Source organism: Cotesia typhae, unplaced genomic scaffold (genome assembly GCF_013202065.1).
Source record: "Cotesia typhae breed Kobodo isofemale line unplaced genomic scaffold, CoteBio_Ctyphae contig_23, whole genome shotgun sequence".
NCBI lineage: Eukaryota > Metazoa > Arthropoda > Insecta > Hymenoptera > Braconidae > Cotesia > Cotesia typhae.
This window is the reverse complement of record NW_027423729.1, coordinates 3741704-3758044: the sequence shown is the minus strand read 5'-3', so window position 1 is coordinate 3758044 and position 16341 is coordinate 3741704. Positions and strand designations below refer to the sequence as shown.

Genomic DNA, 16341 nt, shown 5'->3' with positions numbered 1-16341 from the left:
TATATTAGACTAATCGCTGCTCGATGTATACTTACAAGCGTATTATGACGGATTGTTAGAAAATTGTTTTATTATTGCTTTAAGTGAAATTTTAGTGTTTTTATTTCAATGTTTGATTTTTTTTTATGAAATCTGTCATGAAAAAAAAATTTTATTACAAACAACTCTTTTTTAACGATCGTTTAGTTTCTTGAATTTAAAATCGATAAATTTTAATGGAAAATTTATTAATTGATATTTTTAACGAAATAAAATAATATTTGTTAATTTTGTCAATATTGTTTCAAAGTAAATTTTTATTTGTAGAAAAATTGTGCATAGAATTTTTTCACTATTAAACTTTATTCGTAAAAATTCTCAAATATTTTATATTTTCAATAGAAATTCAGAAAAAAATATTCTTTGTTTACTAAAAAAAAAAAAAAATAATAATAACAAGATATTAATTTTTTTAAATATTATTTTAGAGTAATATTTCATTTTTAGAACGTTTGTCTCTTAAATTTTTTAATAAAAATTCAATTCGAAAAAAATTTCTTTTACTTAAAAAAAAAAAAGTAGTAAACAATGAAAATAATGACAAATTCTAAGAAATCATTAAATTTTCTAACGTTAGTAACTTAAGTAATTATAAGTCATTTTTAATTAATGCTTTTGGATTCGTGAGAAGCTTAAAGAAGTATAAAAATGTAACATCTGATGATTTTAACACGTTCTGGATCCATATGGAGTAAAAGTAATAAAATTTCAAGTACAGTTTACTCAACTGACGTTTTATCAAGTAGTCGTAGTTAATAAAAAATACATAGCTTAATCTTTGACTCGGAACAGGATAAAAAAATTGTATTATCCGAGCTGTTGGTCAGAGCAGGATTAAAAATAAGGCTTTGGGCTCTCGTCTCATCTTAGCCCGAAGATCACACCCTAAAAATGTTGGTATAACATAATAATAAGTATAAGTATATGTACAAAGCAAATAAGAGAGCATAAGCGTAAAACAGTCGCGTGCTAAACCGGAAAGGGGAACACGTTAAAAAGCTCGGCTTATCCATCACCGAAAACTTAACATTACTACGTTAAACGGCTAAATAAACTGACTCCTTATTTTATTCCAAAGACTTTTCCATATTTAACACTCCGTATGTATGTAGATACGATACCTGCATTCTCATACATATGCGTATAATAGTACTGTAGTCAGTATACAGATATATAATAAAATCTAATATTACAGCGCGCTCATCCGGCTTATGTGTATTTTGTGAGTCAAGAAAATAATAACCTTTACACACCAGTTATTATAATACGCCTTACACATTACATCTTTAATACGTATCTATACACTATTAGACGTGCATTAAGCTAATAAATTGATTACTTACAATACGTATTATCTGTCTTATGTACATAAACAAAGAAAATTAGTTTTTCTTTTGCGATAGTAAGCAATTAAAATTTTTTTTGTTAATATTTATATATGAATACAAGTAATTAAATGTTTTTATTACAATTAATACGAATGTTCGAAAAATTATTAAAATTGAAATAAACTTAATTGGAAATTTAAAAAAATTGATCAATTTTCCTGGACTAATTTTTCTTTCGTTAACCATAAATTTGAATAAAAAAAAAAAATTTACATACTTTGATTCAGAAAGATGATTTAAAATGATTATCAGATTTCATAATCAAAAAAAAGTTATAAATTAATGAGATTGATTTTTTTTTCAAATTGCAATAACTTTTTGAAGATTCAAATTATTGTAATTTTTTTTTTTAATTTTTGTTTTTAAAGTTAATCTTGATTGTTATCTTTCAGGTTTTTTCAAAAATTAAATAATTTCACTATGATTACTATTTTTTATTGTTTTATATGAAACTTGTTTACAAACTCCAAATTTTTAAAGTATTCTTTCCTCGATTTCAATTTTTTCTTTCGGTTGGAAAAATGGATATTTCAACATGAAATGGAAAAAAAAAATTTTTAGATCTTGTAGAAAGATAAAATTATTTTACCCGTTGGTATTTAACAAGAAAAAAAAGAGGCCCTCACTCAAAAATAAGACTTAAAATTCCATAATTTCTAAATAAATAAAGGAAATACTAAGTTTTCTCCTAAGCTGGAGTCCTCTCTAATCCCCAAGCTTAGTAAAAACGCCAGTGTAAAGCCGGCAATAAGAAGACTATCTATTGTAATGCAATTATAATTGGATACAATTAATTATATAAACAAAGGAATTTTAGTAATTTTAATAGACTAACATTAGTTTATCTCTCAGTCAATTTAAGCCTCATCCGGCGTAAGCGGATCGAGCACGAGCAAGCCGGCCTTTTAATGGTGCACACGGGATAGCCACCAGTTTCTATCTCTATCACTCTCGTGAGAGGCTAACAAGAAGGCCTATAACAAACATTATCCGCCATAATGCTCCCGTGTAAACATACCTACTCACGTGTGTCTCGATCCACAATCCTTCACTCGCTCGTTTGTCCTCATGCGTCAAGCCTGACGCATTTTCAACTCTTTTCATTATTTACATTTATTACAATCAATTCATATTTTTTATACTTCACCAAATTTACAAAAATCTTTACATAATAAAAAAAACTTCACCGGAAAATTAATTTTACAGAATAAAAAGATTGAAAATAAAAGACAAACATTTTTTTTATAAATTAATTAAGTCCAATTCTCAAGACGAAATTTCTAAATTTGATGAAGAGTAATTAGAGTATGGGTCCAGTTAAATTTTCATAATTGTCTCTTTAAAATTAAATTTCAATAGGTTATGGGCCACGTGTTTTGCAATATCTTAATATCCGATCAACCAACAGTCTTTTGAAAATTTATGGCCTGATAAAAGCAGGCCAATTTTTTTATGTAAAATTCGACATAGTGGCCAGGAAAATGAGGATACATATCAAAACAGTGACAAAATTCACACCTTTTATACAGGTCGAAACAAACGACTCATAAATTCTACTTACAAATATAGTTAACAATGAGCTTTTTTGTTACAATTGCAAAAAATCCTATATTAATTGCTAGTCCTTTCAAACTTTGACGCTTGCGAATAGATCGCAATAAAATTTAAATGCGTTAAACGCGTACCATTGTTGAGCAAAAACTATCAATAGCTTAAACCAAAACAGAGGATTAAGTAATTACTTACATTGTTGAAGCTAATTTTAAACCTGTATCCTATTTTTCAACATGAACAATGTGAAAAAAAGCAATAGTTGAATTTTATTGTTAATCATTGTTCTTTTGTTAAAAGGTTTCACTTTTAATATTTGACGCCGGTAAGGATAATTTTCGAGACATTGTCTGACAATTTAACACGTCGTAAATTGAGCACGAGCCAGGCTATTGAGAGTACAGATGGTTATTAGGAGGGCAATAGTTAAGTGGAATCGGAAAATACTACAAGAACATTTACTTTGTAAGTTTAGTTAAAAAGGTATACGATATTTCCATTATAGTAAATGAGAATTGAGGTCAAAATAATTCTACATGTTCGAAAATGCAAAGTAACTCATTAAATAAGATAATACTCATAAAATACTTTAGCAGATAATAATGTATAATCACATTAGCTGTAAAAGATTCAATCAGGGAATCTAGACAAGGACTTAAGACGCCTTTACAATTCTTTAAGTACTTGATGGTTGTTTCATTCATGAAAATAAAAAGGGAAAAAGGGTAAGAAATGGTAATTGCGGGTTTTTCCCAACTAAAAATATTATATTCAACATTTTTATCTACGAGGGTTAAGGGCCGTTGAAGCTTGTTGCGATGACTAGGGCAAAATTCTTAGAATATGTGGGTATATTGTCAGCTTCTGTTTAAATAGGATAAAATTGCGATAACGCCGGAGTTTGAGGCTCCCAGTAATTTTTAAAAAGTACTATGCAAGGTTGGGAAATTTTCTAGATACTGTTAGGTCTAATGACATTTTAGGTGCATTTAAAACTAGCTATGGTGTTAGTGACGATTTTCTAAGTAGAGATAAAGATCTCATTAGCATATAGAATTATAATTTTCGTCTTTTTTTTTTTTTTTTTTTTTTTTTTTTCAGACACAACAGCTAAATTACTTTCATTTAAAAAATTTTATGGAATAATTAGATACGTACTTTGTATTTTTTTGAAATGAGCCTTAATTTATTTTTTTGGTCGGAAATTTTTATTTGAATTTCTTCACTTTCAACAATATTTTACTATTGTAAGATATGAAGTATTTTTTTTTATATAGTTGCATTATTTATCATTTTTAGGCGTTTTTTTTTTTTTTTTTTTTTTTTTTTTTTTTTTTTCTCGGTTCCACTTGAAAATTTAATAATTTGTAGGTAAAATTTAATATTTCAAAAAAAAAGTAGTAAAAATCTGAAAGTAGTAATACGCATCTAACACCTCCAATAATCACAATCAATCACTCACCATTGCTTACGAGTTTATTCTTATCCTCATAACAAACATAATAAATAAATTCTCATATAACATATAATTATCAAGGATCTCCGACCAAAGGTGAGCGCATGCGTCTCTAAAAATCCTCCCATCTCGCAGACTCCGCCCTGAACTTTTCTCTTTTCTCTCGGATCACCCTCTTCGATTCCTTGAACAATTTAAACTATCACCAAATATCCACAAAACTATTTTTCTTGTTCCCTATAATTTATTAATATTCCAATTGAATTCGCCTGAAAAACAGACCATAACTTAAGCCAAATCCAAAAATATTTTATAATCTCTAATTCAAGATCCCGATTGTCTGTCTTAGCTTATATTACTTAACAATAAATCCCCCATAAACATACGGCACGATCCAAAAAATAAAGTAGCTCAGAGCTAAACCAAAATCTTGATAAATTTACGGATTCAAATCTTTATATGTTTCATCACCTACAATAACACCTCCAATCGAATGTCTTCTCTATAGAAGAGCATATATATACATCCAATTCCAGTTCTTATATTATTTTATTATATTCCAAACACTAATATAAAATATATAATATTTCTCTCAATCATTTCTTCTTGTATTTTTATTTGAATATTAAAATTTTTTTCCTCATCCAATACTTATATAGCTTTTGGCTCTTGTCTTCGCAGCCGCGGCATCCGTATAATAAATGATACGAATTCATATGCATAAATATCAAATACAGTTGTATATTTACGACGGTCGTCGTTCGAAGATCCTCGCGGCGTGTCACGGTCTGCGTTTCTCACATTATAGTCATGATTTAACTTGAGCCAGACAAGGACAAGTGTTGTGTAGTGTGGTATAGTTATATGTATATATATATTGGAATACGAAATACGGAATGAGAGTAACAAACGGCAAGGTCGTCAGGACACAGCACAGAAGGAGTAGCCTTCGTATATATCCATATAAAAGCATAAAGATATTAAGTGAGACGACGATAAAAAAATAAAAATATATATATATATATATATATATATATATATATATATATATATATATATATATATATATATAATATAAATAAATAAAAATAAAGAAAAGAAGGTTGTTGATGATGATGAGGGGGCAGCATCTCCGCGTTACACAGGAACCGAGGACGGGGACGGGAGACACGATGAATTTATAGAGGAGAAATTAGGAGGTTTATAGAAGCTGTGCGCGGTAGCCAAACCGTAGATCATCATTAGAGGCCCAACTGGGCTGCCACGTTTCTTTTCACTCTTTCGCCTCACCTTCACACCATTTTCTTGCTCACCTATACGCCGAGCCATGCACAATATACACTAATATGCCGAAGCCTAGGTCTGTTTATAAGGTAATATACGCGCCCGTTTCAATACCGAGTCTTCCTCAAGAATATATACACATGTGTTATTAAGAACCCAACAGGGGACAGGAGACTGTGCTAGTTCGTTTATACACGTCGACAAAATGACGGGTAACTAAACGTTTCACATATTGGAGGCGATATAATAGAACAGAATTCAGCTAATTTTAAAGCTTACCTTATACGGTTCTTGAAGTCCAGGAATAACTTTATGAGTCGTTTGGTACTTTTTTGACAATTAATTTTTCATGTGATATGGAGATTTTTTGAAGGAGGAACAGTATTTTTTGTGATGATGGAAAATTTATTATCGAGTTAATAGTAAAAAAAAATTTTTTTGTGATAATGATAGTATTTGTTGTTATTTAATTTGTTAGAATCAGGATATTCGGAAGGAGAAATTCAACAATATAAAGATGATTTAGTTTAATTTATAAGAGAATATTTAAAGTCAAAGAATGGCATGAATGCTTTATTTAAAGTATTGAGTCAAAAAAGATGAAACGTAGAAGCACAAGTATAGTCAGCACGAATATCAGAAATACACTAACTGTGGTTCCTTCCTTTTGGTAAGACCCATGTACTGAGGGTACAAAAGAGTCATAAAATTGACCGTGTTACTAGATTCCAGGTAACTCTGTACGCATCTCTGATGCTATATGTATCGTTGTTATATTCCAACATAATTTAATAGAAAAAATTTCGCTTGCAATTTTTTCGCATCTTAATATTTAAGCCATAATTAAGAAATTATAGGAAAAAAATTTTAATTCAAATGAATTTTATAAAAGATAATATTAAACAGTTCGGACAGGTGGCGCATGGCCGCTGAATTTTCTCCATAGAAGAAAGTTAAATCTGAAGTGTTGAGTATTTCAAATAAAATTTCTTTAAGAAGCTTATTTGAAAGCAATCAAATTGATGTACTGATTAAAAAAAAATTATATATTATTTTATTATTCTCGTATGTGTCAATATCAGATAATTTTTCCATAAGAGGTTAGAGTAAAGAATGATATACAGTTTTTTGCACCACTTTTTTCTGTATAAAATGGAAACTTTTAGGATAACAGATTAGAGCTCTATAAAAACCAGCAGAGGTCACTAGTTTGAATGTTTGAGCGTGGGTGTGCTTTAGTAGTTCTTAGAGGACGTAAGGACTGTTCAATAGAGCAGCAAATAGATTAGATTACTAGTCTCATAAAAGTAAGCAGGATAAAGCTGTTGTTGGAGTGTTTTTTACAACTTTGAGGGCTGGAAGATTTGAAGACGCTTACAGAGGGAAAAGTCGAGAGTGTGACGCGATACAGATGCAAATCGGGATTGGAAAACAGGTTGAGTAGGAGGAAACAGAGTTTGTACCTGGGCATCAGGGTGTACCACGGGCCAGAGGCGGAAACAGTTAAAGCTCGTGGTGGTAGCAAACACCATCAGTACTAAGCCACAAATCCAGGCTTAACCCGGAGCTTATGAATTAAATTGGTTAAACCTAGCGTTAAACTGGGATCTCTGTGAACAGTCAGGAGATGCAACCGAGAACCCAGTTGAAAAATAGTTTAAACATTTTTATGTTATCAACTTGCTTCTACTCATTTTTATTCTCTTCTATTTTTATCATTATCGTCATCATAAGAGACAGTACTAAAATAAATCCACGTCAAGTCAACTCTTGCATTCACGGTTTTTTCCGCTTTCGGGTTGCATAAACAAAACGCAGGTTTTATCAAAATTATTTCATTATAAATTCAATAATCACTTGGTTAGATTTTCAATCGACCAAATTTTAATTGGAGATAAATAATTGACCGATTTATTTTTTTACATTAATTATTAAAAATTATTTTTTTTATTCAATTAATTTTATTTTCCCGAGTATCGTCTAAAAATTTTTTATTTATTCCCATATTCATACAACGACTGTATTCAATTTAATTTAGATGTTTGTTCAGCGATTAAGAATAATTTTTTTTTTTTTTTTTTTTTTTCAAATCAGCTAGCTGCGAAAGAGCTTTACTTTGCGCAATCAATCAGTTGAACAATTACACTGTAAGCAAGCGCAAAAAAAATGTTTCTGTTTTACAAATGATGCTCTATTATTTTCTGAAAAAAACTCAGACAAAAATTATAAGTTTTTTAAGTTAATAGCTCAAAAGTGTGATTTTTTATTTTTTTAAAGAAAAACAATGAAATCAAAAATAATGTCGAAATTACTGATAGTAATTTCATCAATTTTACTCTCCATATGGACAACTAATGCTGCTAAGTGTTATTGGGAGCACGGGCCTGTGAGTTAAATAATAATATTAATATATTGCAATGCTTTTTAATTCTTTAGAATTAATTATGAAATATTATTCAATTATAATTATTAATTATTAATTACTCACAGCAATAAATTATTATTCAGTATTAATTATGAAGAATTTTTATTAATTACAGTGCGTGTACGATAATGCATGTTGTGGAGGCTTGAATTGTCAAGGCCCTGCAGGCGCTAGATCGTGCAGGTGGTAGCAATAAAAAATATGAAATGTAAAAATTTTTATTTCTTCAATAAATATTTCTGAAACTCGATAAATCAATATTTTTTACGCCATTAATCTTCCGTCCTCGAGAGCCATCAAAAAATCTTACATTTCTTTATATGATACTCGCGATGCATGATAAATGATAAGTAAATAAAATAATACCAATTATGGAGTAGAGTCGTGAAATTCATTAACTTTAATACAGATGTTTGTTGAGCAAATTATTTGCTTTAAAAACAGGACCGTCGACCAAATGAATAAATATTTTAACCTTCAGCTTAATCACGGTCATATTAATTATCGAAAAAGTTTTATCTTGTGTGATCATTCAGTTGAACAATTGCACAGTAAAATTATTTTTATCACAAACATTACACTTTCTTATTTTTGCAAGACTGGTTGTTTATAATCAGCCCGAAAAACTCAGACAGAAATTTAAAGTTTCAAAAATTATAATCCAGAAGTGCAATTTTTTTTTATAAAATAAGCAATGCAAGTACAAATTATGTCAAAATTACTATTGAAATATTTATCGATTTTACTCTTCATGTGGGGAGTTGACTTTGCTTGTAAAAGGACGACTTATCCTGTAAGTTTGCAATTATCATAATATTAAAATTAATTGTTGTAGACAGTGATAAAAAAATTAACTTAATTTAAAAAAAAAATTTTTTTAACTAAGTAAAATTTATTCAAAAATTTTTCTACTTGATTCAAGATGAATCTTTTTAAAATGATATTGATTAAAAAACTTTTTCTTCAATCAAATTAATTTTTTTATCAGTGTAATATTATTTTAACGAGAATAATTCTAGCTGTCAATTACTTTAATTTTAATAATAAAAATTGCTAGACTGAGAGAAAAAAAATTTCGTCAATAAATCAATTAATTGAATCATAAAACATTTCAACAAATTCTTTTCTTGACAATAATTTTTTTTTCTTTCAGTGTATAGCTAACATATAATTTACAACTTAAATTTTTCATTAATTACAGTGCAGTAGCTCTAAAGAATGTTGTTCTGAGAACTGTATGATCTTTCCTGGTGGTCCGATGTGTGGATGAGGTGGCCCAACTTCTAAAAATTTTCTGTCTTCAATAAAAAAATCTTAAAAATCTTAATTTTTTAATATAAAATCCTCACCAATTATGACTTACAGTAATAATAATCATAATCACTCTGAAAAATCTTTCCACCCCAAAACGAGCGTGCCGAAAGGCCAAAAAGAGGGTAGCAATAAAAAACCATGAGCCATTATTGAAAAAAATTACATATCGATAAAAAGAAACGTGGACCTAAACAAACGACTTACTCGTCCATCATCGAGCTGGGTAAACACTGCTGTCTGAGAGTAAACAGTCGGAAAATAGTATCAAACTGATCTATAACTAAATTACACGGTCTTGTCATTCTTCGCGTGTGTATCTTACATAATACACACATGAGATAAAAAGAAAAATATCGATCGCCAGCCTCTATTCATATTTATTTATTGTTATTCACATTTAATTTTAGTTACAGTTCCAGCCGTAGTCATAGTTATATTTTTTTTATTTAGCCGTGTATAGCGAGGTGTACTGAAATTTGTTAAGCGAGCAGGCAGTGTAGTGTACCTTAGCAGCTATATAAACACGTCAACGCTTGCTTTGTTCAGGTTTTGGATGTGCCCGTACCTATTGTCCCGATCGTTTCATTTGTACTGAAACGACTACTGTACCGGTTCATAGTCACCTCCACACACACACACACACACACACACACACACACACACACACACACACACACACACACACACACACACACACACACACACACACACACACACACACACACACACACACACACACACACACACACACACACACACACACACACACACACACACACCCATATATATATATAATGTTACATCTCTTACTTTTCATCCCTCTTGGATGACACCGACGACCACATCTCCATACACTTTGACAAATAGACTGTACAAAAAAATTTCATTTCCGGATGAATTTCATGACACACATCTTATTCTTAAGACGTCATTTTTCGAGTGAAAAATTGATAATAAATTTTATAAAATAAAATAAAAAGTATTTATTTATTTATAAGGCTTGCTTCGGGGTGAATTTATCTCTGAGGGTGAGAGAACGTTTATCTTTTACCACCCGCTGGGATCTCACGCTCAACGAGGGCAATTGATTGAGTTTTTTATAGGAATAATGACAGATAAAAAAGTTATTAGATTTTTTATGCAATCGAAGATTTTTCTAGACCCGGCGATAAAGAAGATCCTGAATTTGTCCACTGAGCAGCAGATGAGTGCTTCAGGATTTTTGTACAGTAGAAAGTAGAGATGGGATGTTAATCCGCATCTTTTCGAGCGTATTTAAGCTACTGGATGCCCATTATAAATGTCGAGGACCTGCGTTAGATTTCAGGACATTACTATGCACTACTCGGAAGGATAAGCCTCTGAAAAGGGAGCCCGAGTTGGTAAAAGTGCTTTTGTTCTTGAAACCCATTTTCAATGTTCGCAGTCCGGTTTCTTTTTCTTAAATAAACTCTTCCGAATTTATGCGGACAAGCACAATAGACAGTGGGCATAAGTAGATATTTACTTTTTAGATTTAGATTTCGAGATTGTCATACAAGTGTCCTGAAAAGTTCTTTTTCAAAAGTCAAAGTCAAAGTCATCAAACAGATTAATTGTTTATGCAATTAAACAACGAGTTTGGATATCTCTTTTTTGGGGACCAAGGTAAATAAGGAAAGAATTTACACTGACTTTTTCGAGCTAGTTCCCGCATGGACATTACAAGCAATAAGAAGACCGATGATGATGATTGATGGTGCTTTGACATGAAAGAAAGTTGTATTGGTGACTGGAAGCCAAAAAGACAGCTGAGTATTGGCTATTGGCATTCACCTGTCAACTCAGATTAGAACAGAGTACATGGAGTATCGGTGTAACAGGTACATGGAGAAAATTAAATGCTGGTAATCGTAATCGTTTTTTTATAATCGTTATTATCTTGTAATCGGAGGAATTGAAATTTAATTATGGTGGCTGTTATAATTACAGCTGACAATATTTACGATCAAGATAGTAATAGTTAAGATTGGAGTTGAAAATTCATCAAGTCTGTCATTTGTCAATAATTAATCAATGAAAACATTCTTTTGATAACATCCTTCTCTAACTGACAACTCCAGTCTTTAAAGTAACTTAAGAAGTTAAAAAACCATAAAATAGGTTTGATAAAAGAGTTTGAAATAAATAAAAATTAAAAATATTTAAAAAAAAAAATGAAAATAGGATTTGAGTTTATAAAAAAACAAAATTTTTGTTTGGGCATTTTGCCTATAAATACATGTTGAACGTGCATATAATGCACGAATTATCAGTTTATAATGTATACATTAGGCGTTGATATTGAATGAAGATAAAACTGGCAATAAGTAGTTCTGATCTAGTCTTTTATGTACCCTTTAGAGTTAAATAAAATACAGTGAATGCTGAATGCATGTCCACGTGGACCGATATGTATATGTAAATCTGTTATGTCGAGAATGAGTCGATCTAAAGATCAACCGCTCTTAAGCGACGGAAGTGATCGCAAGAGTTGATGTCAAGTCTTGTGGATTTGACGAGGCATATAGGAACGCGCCTTTTAACCATTTGACACCATCAAATCGCTCCAATCTTTATTATATATACCATCACGGTGCTTCGTGTATGCTGTATCCATATAGTATTTATGGTAGATCGTATCTTGAAGATGTGGATACAAAAAAATAGTTTCATTCAGGAATTTTTTGAATTAATTTTTTAATCTTTTGAATTTAGGAATTCAATTATTATTTTTTTAGAATGAAGATTGGTTTTGCTTTTGTCAAAAGTATGTGATGCATTTTAGATTTTGTGAAGATATTTTAAAGATTTTTAGAAGTAATGGAACATATGGACAAAATTATCAATAATCAAATTCCTGAAACCCAAAAACTTTTAAAATTCTTAAAGATTTTATACTTATTTTCCACTTTTTAGTTTAATTATTTACAAAATAAAATCTTTATTTTTCCAAACTACAATTTATTATCGCCAAAAAAATTTTTATTTCTTATCAAAAGCCACTGAGTCATTTGATTATCAAAAGACCTCGTCCTTATCTCTCTTAAATTTTCCAAAAATCTATCTTATCCAAATATACTATAATCATAATTAAATAATGATTTTCACTTTCTAGTCCGGCTCATCCTACTTCATGAGTCTGCCAAAAGCTAGATAAGCCTGCAAAGCTCCAAAAAGTCATGTAAAGACCGAATCGAGACCAAAGTTTCCACGGGTGGTCATTCAACACAACAATAAAATATATATATATATATATATATATATATATATATATATATATATATATATATATATATATATATATATATACATATAAAACGGTATTGTTGCATGGCACACGTTTATAAGGCTTTTTGCGAGAGTGCTCGCAAAGATTAGCCCTCTCCCGACGGAATTAAAGGTCCCTAATATTTCACCCTCGCTGCAGATATGACAATGCGTATCCTTCTACCCGCCACACACACACACACACACACACACACACACACACACACACACACACACACACACACACACACACACACACACACACACACACACACACACACACACACACACACACACACACACACTATATGATAACATATATATTTTCAGAACTGGATTTCCTGTATCGAAACAGGAGAAAAGAAGCAAAACTAATGGGCCCTCGATCCTCGACTCTTCTTCCTCTAGGGCTTCTGCCAATAACCCTAGGGAATTCTTTGGCGACTCCCCATCAACATCTACCCAGTTAATCACCGGCAAACGAGTCGTTTATTGCCATGAATTCAATACATCCACACATGGCTCATGGTTATCCTTATTACTATTGCATTACGGCTTGCTGGTGGAGGCTGGAGCAATCGCCCTTCTATCTTTTGATATTTTTCTTAAACTTGCGTGCTAATAAAATCGACAGATTTTAATCTGTTTTCCCCTGCGGTTACTCGTTATTCGAGAAACGCCGGTTACTTCGATATACACTATAAAACGATACACGACAAATTTGTCGGAGCTCTCACACGCAAACATTACGCCGTAAATCTTTTTCTCAAAAAGGAATGTAAAAAAATATGGATTTTTTATTTGATATATTTATATCGAACAGTAGACTTTTATGTTTAAATTTTTAAAATTATTACTTATTTTTAATTTTGATTTATACGGATAAAATTAAACAAGTGCAGTTGAGATTAAACGGTAGATATTTTTGTTACGAAAAAAAAGGTTTTTTGTGAATTAAGGCCTAATATACGTCCGGTTCTCACGGAGAAAGGTTACGTATTTCGGACAATGACTCTAGGGCCTCACATTCATACATTTATATACCTTACATAAACGATTTATAGGCGAGTAGAGGGTGAATAATGGAATTGAATAGGCCCGTGATATCTGTCCCACCCTCTGGAACTTCTTAAATGCATCGCAGCTCGCATCACTGGTAGTCATTCAATTAATTTATATTTCCTGTCGGGTTTGCCACTATACCGCCTTCAAATATTATATAATATATGAATATAATAACACCGCATCAATACAAATACTGTCATAAGTTTAAATTATAAACTATTACAAAATCTGTTCTTTTATGGGACACCTGTTTACTTTTTTTCCATGAAAATTTATAGACGTAAATACTAAAGTCTTTTACATAAATTTAAATACCAATATTTTTTTTTTTTTTTTTTTTGATAATTCGAAAATCTTGCAAAGTTAAATAAAATTTTTTGATTGATTAATGAGTTATTTAATTTTATTGAAAAAAACATAAATAAAATTTTCAATTAAAGATAGTTCTGTCTTTTAAATTTTAGTTAATTTTTTAAAAATATAAAAAATGTTTAAATAAAAATACCAGAATTAATAAAAAAAAATTTTAACACAACTTGAAAATCAAACATAAATTTTAATACTAATCATTTGAAACCTAATTAAATATCTGATATAGATCCATGTCAAAAATCTGTAACATCCAGAGTACCCTATTCATTTTTATGAATAAAACCACAGAGAAAAATTTCCAGCACAATAGCTTTAGCCCTTTAAAATGTAACAGCAGGTAAGATTGGAATATGATTTCGGATTTACCTATAACCAAATTCCGTCATTCGAAAATAACTTCAGCTCCCTATAGAGAAACTTTGGGTGGATATAATTAAAAAAATAATTGGTTTACGATACGATTTCCCTGACAGATGGGCGTACTAAAAAAAAGAGTAATTCTCGGTTCACCGAAATGTTAAGTATTAAGAGTAGAGGAGAAGAAAGAAAAGCTTGTGAAAAGGACAGAAGAGCTATACTTGTAGTGATCACGAATGAGCGCCTCCATTCAGTCACTTCTTTTCATAATATATTCCGCTCTTGTTCGCTGTTATATGTATTATACATATATACATGTCAGAGAGAGGAGAGAATGTACATAGATACTATGTACTGTACACAACATCATCTTACATATCTCATCATCTACTCCGCTCTTGTATGCATCGTGCCTTTACATGCCTGCTCTATTTACAGAGTAAGAGCTTCAGCCTCTGTACATCATCGGCAAAGTGAAATTTTGCTATCATAACTTATGTGCATGTGTATGTCTGTGTACTTTACTTGGACATGTGTGTGTGCATGTAAATCCATCCCTTGCGCACCACCGCGTTTTAAGAGATTCATACTCGATCCTCGACTCTGCGCGCGCAATTTTGATTACGAGTTATACCCAGTCAAGTACCAACTCATAAGTACATGTGGTGGATATGCAATATAATTTTTATTGCCTTTTTATTTGTTATCTGTCATGTACTTTATATTTATTACCTTACATAACAACTTTTGAATTAAAAAGACTTGATTTTCAATTATGAAATTGAAGTGAGAGGAAATTTGAGAAAAATATAATCAAGGTTATTTTATTTAAGATGATTCAAGTTATAGAAGTTTTATGGTTATGCAATAAATTGTTGACAGTAAAATTTTTTATTTTTGAACATTAACTATTATTTTAACTACAAGATATTTCTTATCCGATTTCCAATTATAGAAAAAAAATTGAAATTTAAAAAAAAGTATAAACTATCGAATGAAGTAACAAGAAATAAATTTTTGAATAATTTCACACAATAAATATTTCTTGACGCGGAAAAATTTGAGAAACTATAACACAATGATTTTTTAATCAGTTTCAGTTTTTATGAAATTTAAAAATAATAATAAATATTATCGAAAATAAATTACGAGTTTTAAGAGAAAAATTTCAACAAAAACACTCATCCAAATGTAAACTTTATCAAGTAAAAAGTTTTCTATGGAAAAGCATAAATATATTTATAGCATAAATCAGAAAAAAATATATCAAGAAGTGAAATGAATAAAAAATGAAATTCACAGCATCACAGCAAGAAACCAATATAACTTTTTATAAGACTACCTCTTCGATATGTATATAAATTTATCATGGAATAATTGAACGCGTCCGCAAGCACGCCGGACGATTTTAGCTGATGTATAAACCGGTTATTCCCAAGACACGTCGCGTGTGCGCATGCGTTATTATATTGTACACACATATACGATATACGCAGTAGCGAGCTCGAGTGCTTCGCCCTGTCGTTAATAATTTTTTATTATCATTATTATAATTATTATTATCACAATTTTTTTTTATTTTTGCTGGTGTTTACTACTGTACGGATACCAGAGACTACACAAGTTGAATTCCAGAGCTTCGTTAAGACTAACATTTTTTAAATAGTCACCCGAGCTAATCTTGCGTTACATTTATTAGTAATTTTTTCCGCTAAAAAGTTAAATTTGTGTAACATTGCTCCATTATATCTAACGCTCAATTATATTTTATTGTTCTTGATTTAAAGAAAACGGAGCATATG

The 16341-nt window shown here is 30.4% G+C and overlaps 1 protein-coding gene across 3 annotated transcripts in view; it reads right to left on the bottom strand.

Moving 5' to 3' along the window:
• Positions 1-16341, bottom strand: part of Otd2 (homeotic protein ocelliless) — a 76581-nt gene that overhangs the window by 45732 nt on the left and 14508 nt on the right. The gene's annotated exons all lie outside the window — the stretch shown is intronic.